The sequence below is a fragment of the Apodemus sylvaticus genome, chromosome X, assembly GCF_947179515.1.
Source record: "Apodemus sylvaticus chromosome X, mApoSyl1.1, whole genome shotgun sequence".
NCBI lineage: Eukaryota > Metazoa > Chordata > Mammalia > Rodentia > Muridae > Apodemus > Apodemus sylvaticus.
This window is the reverse complement of record NC_067495.1, coordinates 28,008,837-28,016,114: the sequence shown is the minus strand read 5'-3', so window position 1 is coordinate 28,016,114 and position 7,278 is coordinate 28,008,837. Positions and strand designations below refer to the sequence as shown.

General features: G+C 40.6%; 1 pseudogene; it reads right to left on the bottom strand.

Moving 5' to 3' along the window:
• Positions 1-3,398: 3,398 nt before the first annotated feature.
• On the bottom strand, positions 3,399-3,773 carry LOC127674398 (ribosomal biogenesis factor-like; annotated as a pseudogene).
• Positions 3,774-7,278: the final 3,505 nt, after the last annotated feature.

Genomic DNA, 7,278 nt, shown 5'->3' with positions numbered 1-7,278 from the left:
CACGCACACCCAGTTCCACTCTGAGCCCAAGGTAAGCATGGCAACAGGACATCATTTCAATGAAGCAGTAATGAAAACAAAGCAAAGCAAAAAGTGTGATGCTCAGTCTTCCTGCTGCCCTGTGGAAGTGTCTGCTGCTCTGGCTTCACAGTCAGCACCACAGAAGAAGTTTTTCTGTGAAATGTACAAAATGATATTAATTTTTATCCATAGCTGGTATGGGGGAGTGGGAATTTAAAAAGCATTTACAGTGACTATGCCCACTTGAATGAGCCAAATGGTCTACAGTTTAATGAATTTCATAGCTAGAGTGCACTTACTCTTCTTCCTGGGAATGGGGACAGTGAGTGAAAGGAGCTTGTGAAATCAAGGACTCTCCCCACTGATTAACAGTAGCTGTTATTGCTAAAAGCACAGGAGCTATGGTGACATCTTGTGTCAAGCTAAAAAGTGACAAGGTGTTGATTCCTCGTGGGTCTCCTGGGAACTTTGGCTACAATTCATCTTTATCTTATCTGTTCCTTTAAGCTGCTGCTCGAATAATAAAACAAAGCCTTTTTCAGATTCAGAGATGAAGACTTGCAAGAAATATTGGGGAACTTCATGTGACAACTGACTGATCTCATTGCTACCTCAATGACTAGACACCTAGGAATTCCATTCTTGTTCTAAAGCTCTGCCTTTACATCATTCCGGATACCATTAGGTCTAGACCCAACTATAGTCAACTCAGCATAGCCAGAGGTAGCTCCAGAGCCATGAAGAAATGAATCTATTCTACTGCATGGGCATTAACCCTAATTTATTTCTTTGGAAGACATTAGACATTGCATGACATAACCAGATCCTCTGGAACCCAGCAAATGATGAATGGTGGAATGGTGGAAGTCAGCTGCAAAACCAAATCCATTAAGACTGGTACTTCTTAGTGGCTGTCACACAGAATCACCTGAAGAGCTTACAAAAGAACCAATACTATACCTAAACCAATTGCAGACAATGCAATCACAATTTACAGGGCTAGAAAGTCTTTTGAAACCCCTAGCTGCTTCCCTGCTTCCTTCCTCCCTCTCTCCCTCCCTTTCTCCCCCTCAGATTTTGGAAATGTGGTCTTACTTTTTAGCTCTGCTGAAATCCACTATGAAGTCCAAATTGGCATCTAACTCATGGTGTTCCTCTTTGTCTCAACCTCCCAAGCATTAGGATGGCAGCCAAGAACCTAGTTGATCATGGCTTTTGCTTTCTTGCCCTGGGAACACAGCCACTGTGCTGTGAGGAAACACAAGCCATATGAAGTGCCTATGACTCTACCCTATCTGATGCCCCAGTTAACGGCAAGTATCGAACCCCAGAGAAATGATTGATGAGTCAGTCTTGGATAATTCAGGTCTCCAATTATCCAATTACCCCAGCTAATGCCGGAGTAGATCAAAAACAAGGTATCTTCATTAATTTTCCATTTTAAGGAACTGAAAGATAGCTCCACAGCACTAGATAGCTAGGATGATTTTATCCCTGGTTTTAGATGTGGAAATGAAGACATCAAGATCAAAAGTTTAAGCTACGTAAGGTAGGTAGACAGTAAGAGGCAGAAAGCAGAATTCTGGGTCAAGAGACCGGACTATATTATTAGAATGAATCTCCTGTTCAGCCAGTAACTGAAAGCAAGGGTCTATAAAACCAAAATTCTGTAGAACTCTGAAAATAACCCAATCCATTGTGTCTTCAAACCCAGAGCAACACAAGAGCAAGAAGGGAACAAAGATCTGCTCTTTCTACCCTTTCTTTCATTTGTTTGTTTCATATTTTTCAAACAGTATTACTTTGTATTCCTGGCTATCCTAGAATTTACTATGTAGATAAGGCTGGCCTTGAACTCACAGAGATTTGCTTACCTTTGCCTCTGAATGCTGGGTTTAAAGGCATGTGCCAGCACTCTCTTTGTATAAGGCAAGGAAAGCCTAGAGAAATATGATCTGTATATATTCCTTTGTCCATATAATTATAACATTTAGTTTTAAAATCTATTTTATTTTATACTTAATTTCTCCAGCAATGATGATCCCTTTCACCAGTCATCTTTGAAATAATGGATTTGAAAGGCTCATTGATAAAGTCACAGTACTGCATTGAGGCTAGTGAGATAGCTCAGCCAGTCCAAGTCAGAATCAGAGAACCAGCTCCTGAAGGTTGTTCTCTGACCTCCAAATGCATATTGTGGTATGTGTGCACACATGTACACACATTAGATAAACGTAATTTTAAAAGTTGACAAGTAACACATTCTATGTGCTCTTAAATTTTCTCCTTTGAGGTTGTATTATGTTCTATACCCTTGTGTTTAAACATTGTGCACCTTGGAATTATAAAAAAAAATAGAATTATTGAATCAGAAGAAACATTTTAATTTGATTTTTATTGATTAAAAATACCCATTAAGTGAGAATCATTTCATTCAAATAATTACATTATTTTCTTTTAATTATCTACTTATCATGAGGGAGGGAGGCACAAATACCACGCAGTACAAGTAGAGGTCAGAGGGTAATGTTGTGGAGTAAGTTCTTTCCTTCCATCATGGGATAAAAGATGGAAATCAGGTAATCAAAGTTAAAGCACAACTGTCTTTACTTGGAAGGTCATTTCACTGAACCTTATTTGTTTATTGTAAATATGCTTGTTCCTAACTTGGTGTCCAAGACCCATTTTTGGTCTTGGTTTTCCCATCTCTCTGGTTTCTCTTCTCAGTTTTTGCTTGCTTCGCTTTTCTTGAATATTCCAAGGCTCAGTCCTGTCTCTCTCCATAACATTACTCTAACTCAGCTTCAAATTCTACATACATTACCGCTAGCTATATCTCCATGTGCATTTCTCTTCAACTTCTAGGTTCTACAATCTAATCATGTACTCAACAAATGTATGTGAGGGCCATCTCTAACTCACCATTTTAAAATCTTCTCCCTGAAACATTGGTTCTACCAACAGCCTTCCCCAACTCAGGGAATATCAATAATTACCTTTCAGTTACTGAGGGGAACAACTTGGTACTTTCTCTAGTTCACCCTATTCATGAAGAAACATGAGAACTTTACTTTGAAAACGTCCAGACACTTATTACTTCACTGGTGTTGCCATGATTCAAGCATCCTGCCCCTTGCTTGGAAAACTGTAATAGTGCCCCTCTCCAGTACGTCTCCTTGCCTAAAGTTATCCTTTCCCCATACTACCTAGCAGCCAGGATGGACTTTTTTGCAATCAAAGCAGGACATTGTCATGTTCTCAGCTCAAAATTCTCCAGTGGCTCTCCTATCCTCCCACACTCAGTGTCCCTTATCATATTCCACACTTTTATATTTTCATGGCTAGCACCACATTTTTTAAAGAGTTGTATAAAACGTTTAATTTATTGATCTTTTGGGGAAATTTGACATACCATCACTGTATCCAAATGGAGCCATTAATCTTGTAGCTTGGATGACATTAGCTGCTTCATTTTTAATGGTGTTATTGAGGAATCAACTCTCTGCAGAGGCTCAGGAGAAAGGCCTTTGGAGAAATATGCAAGTTCCATCTAGATATTTTTCAAAAGCTCTATTCACTCTGTTCTCTTTTTCGTCGTTCACAATGTTTATCTTCATAAGAGTCATGCTAACAGGTTTGGTCTTGGTTTTATTTTGTTTTGTTTTGTTTTTATTTTTTGCCTTGAAGCTTTTTTGGCTGGCTATATGATATACATTCCTGGACTTCCTCTCTCTTAATTTGCTCTACGCCATTTTCTTGTGTATCCCATGAGGCTCCTGAAGCTCTGGGGCATGCAATCTGAGGGGACAGGCAGTATCACTTTTCAACATGTTATATGGCTTCCATATTGCATCTTTTGTTTGTTATCCCGTTGAAATAAGCTCCACAAGGGCACTTTCTTCCCTCTGTATCCCAGGAGTCTATGCCACTTGCTTCATATTAAATAAATGAAAGAAATTAGTATTACTCTTTAGCTTGAATGATCCATAACCCACATGGAAAGATAATAGGGCATAAAGTGACAATTAGCCCTATTGACAACCTCACAAAATCTAGAATCACCTGGAAGGGCCTTTAGGCATATCTGTGGGGGATTATCTTTATTATGTTAATTGAGGTGGCAGGACACATCAACTGTAGGTGGCACTGTTCCCTAGGCAGGGGACCCTGGGCTATATAGGAGTAGAGAAAAAGACTTGAGCACTAAAGTGTATGCGCATTCATTGTTCTTTCCTGACTGTAGGTGTAATGAGATCAGCTGCTTTAAGTTCCTGCAGCATCTACTTCCCCATCATGGTGGACTGTACCTTGAGCTGTAAGCTAAAAATAAACCCTTTTTCCCTTAAAATTTTCAGCCTATTTTATCAGAACAACAGAAAAACAACTAAGACAGATACCATAACTCAAGGCGCACACACCCAACCCCACCCTCATGAATAGGGTATTGCCTATGTGGCCCCTAGTATCTTTATATAAGAATAGCTAGCTAGCATCAGTCCATATTCTGTCAGTCTTCTTACTTCTACTTGTGAAGACCTGCAAGTTGTCAACAGGAAAGTCTCAAATGCAAATAATTCTCATTGAAAATGTTCATTTGTGTCCTGTTCCCTTTCCGTGTCCTTCCTTTGAGCCTCTAAACCAGTGGTTCTTAGTCTTCCTAATGCTGTGGCCCTTTAATATAGTTCCTCACTTTGTGGAAACCCCCAACCATAGCATTATTTTATTGCTACTTCATAACTGTAATTTTACTACTGTTAGGAATCATAATGTCAACATCTGATATGCAGGATATCTAATGTGTGACCCTCAAAGGAGTCACAATTCCTACATTGAGAAACACTGCAAACACTGCTGTCGACTGAGAGGCATGCCAGAGGAGGGGCTAGAGTCATCTAATCCATTAGCTCATTAAGTATTATATCACTCCCAGAAGATGTCACACACCTTACTTTTCACAGCGGATAGTGCATGTAGACCAAATATCAATTAAACCAAAGCAGACATGAATGAGACTATAGAGCAGTTAGATGCAACAGACATGTACAGAGCATTCTATCGAACAACAGTAGAATAGGGTTGCTCCTCAACTTACAGTGTAGTTACATTCTGATGTCCTCATTATAACCTGCAAATGCCACACAAGACAAAAATGTATTTAACACATGTAACACCATACATCTAATTTACCCTAGCCTGCCATAAGTTTGCTCAGAATACATTAGCCCACCATTGAACAAATTCATCTAACACCAAGTCTATTTTATAATACTAGATTGACTGTTTTCTTGTAGCTTACATTAGACTAAGTGAAAAAAACTATAATTATAGGGGAGTGCTTTATCTAAAATTTTTACATATGTATATGTGTGTGGTATACATGCATGCATGGGGACACACATGAATGGTGTGTATGCATAGGTATGCAAATGTGTATGGAGTCCCATTGATGACATCAGGTGTCTTCCTCAATCTCATGCCACCTTCCAGGGTCTACTAGAGTGGGGCTCTCCCACTGAACCTCAAACTTGCCATTTTGGCTTGTTTGACTAGTTAGATTGAATTCCTGTCTTCAGTTCTCATAAGATGGGATTATAGAAGGACCATGCCCATATGGCTCTTATGTGAGTTCTAGAAATCTGAACTCCAGTACTCACATTTGCATGGTATGGTAGTTTGGATGAGAATGGCCCCCATATGCTCATACATTTGAATACTTTGTCCCCAGTTGATAGAACTGTTTGGGAAGGATTAGGAGGTGTGGCCTTGGAAAGGTATGTCACTGGGACATGCTTAAAGGTTTGTTTATTCTTTTTAACCTTAAAATTTTTCTCTTTATTTAAAAACAGTAAGATGTAAACATACAATTCAAAACCAAGCACAGTCTTTACATAGGCATCAGGTAAACAGAGATACAACCACTAAGCACAGCAGACATCTGTTTAAACAAGTGTGATGCTCACATCCATGTCATATCAAAATATAAATGGGAAACAAAGCCTTGAAAAAGACACAATTCATGGGACACTCGTGTGTGATTTTATATGAGTACTTTACAGAGACAGTAAGAACACCAGTACTCACCCTAGCATGTCAGCCAAATGCAGACCTGGTCTGAAAATGTCACAACGTCATCACTACCTCTGATGCTGCCCAATCTGAGCATTGGTTTTCTGAGACAGGTTCTCTCCCCACAGCCCAGGCTGGCCTTCAACTTGATCCTCCTGCCTCAGACTCCTAAGGCATAGGTGTGCCACCATGCCTCACCCAATCTATTTTAGAGTATTTTTCTTTATGAAAACAACTGAATTTCATGGTAGTGATGTAAATGGTAACCCTGGTTAGTCAGTTACTGGTTACTCCTCGGCCCAAGTGCCTAGAATCGAACTTGAGGCCTCATGAATGCTAGGCAAGTGCCCTCTCTAGCCACCAAGTTACAGCCTCAGCCTTGAGATAAAAACTTCTAATCTTACAAATAAAGTGGAGATTTAGAACTGAGATGTGATCTGCTCAACCCAGGAACACACTTTTGCTTGTGAGCCTACAGTGTAATTCAGATGTACACAGCTTTCTTTTCTACTTCACTTAATCACAAGGAAGGAGGAATACGCAGGCCCTGTTGGAGAACCACACCATCTGGCTCTACATAGACTCATGACTAGAGCCCTGACCGCATCAGGGTCTCTCCCCTAGATATAAACATGACCTTTAGAAAAATGATCCAAGAACACCGCCTCCTGCTGGTTCCGTGGACAGAGCCGCCATGTCTGCCGCAGCTGGAAGCAAGGCTGCCCTGAGTGCGGCATAGTGCCATCTAAGGGCATCGTCCCTCCTGAGCACTTAGGCTGGCAGCAGACTCAAAGCAGATTTACTTTCAAGAACTTCTTAGCTTCAAGAAAGAGCAGACAAGAAATGACCATGCCAGTCTGAGGTAAATTCTAAAGTGTGACACTTTAGGGGACACTGGTGCTTCTCCACAACTAAAGCCAGACTATCCACTTTCTTGAACCCCGCAGGGTGTCCTTCGAGAGAAAGGTGAGGTTGTTGAGACTTTGCAGTCTCCATACCATGAGTGACTGCCAAAGCCTAGCTGTGGTCAAAGAGCTCTGTGTATCTGACTGACTGCTGAGGGCCCACACCAACTTGGAGTGTACTCCATACAGCTCAGCATGAACACCCAACACTGTGGCAAAGAGCTGGCAGCCAATCCTGAGTTTCTTGGCCCTCTTACCACAAGATGCTCAGTGTTTTTTTTCCCTA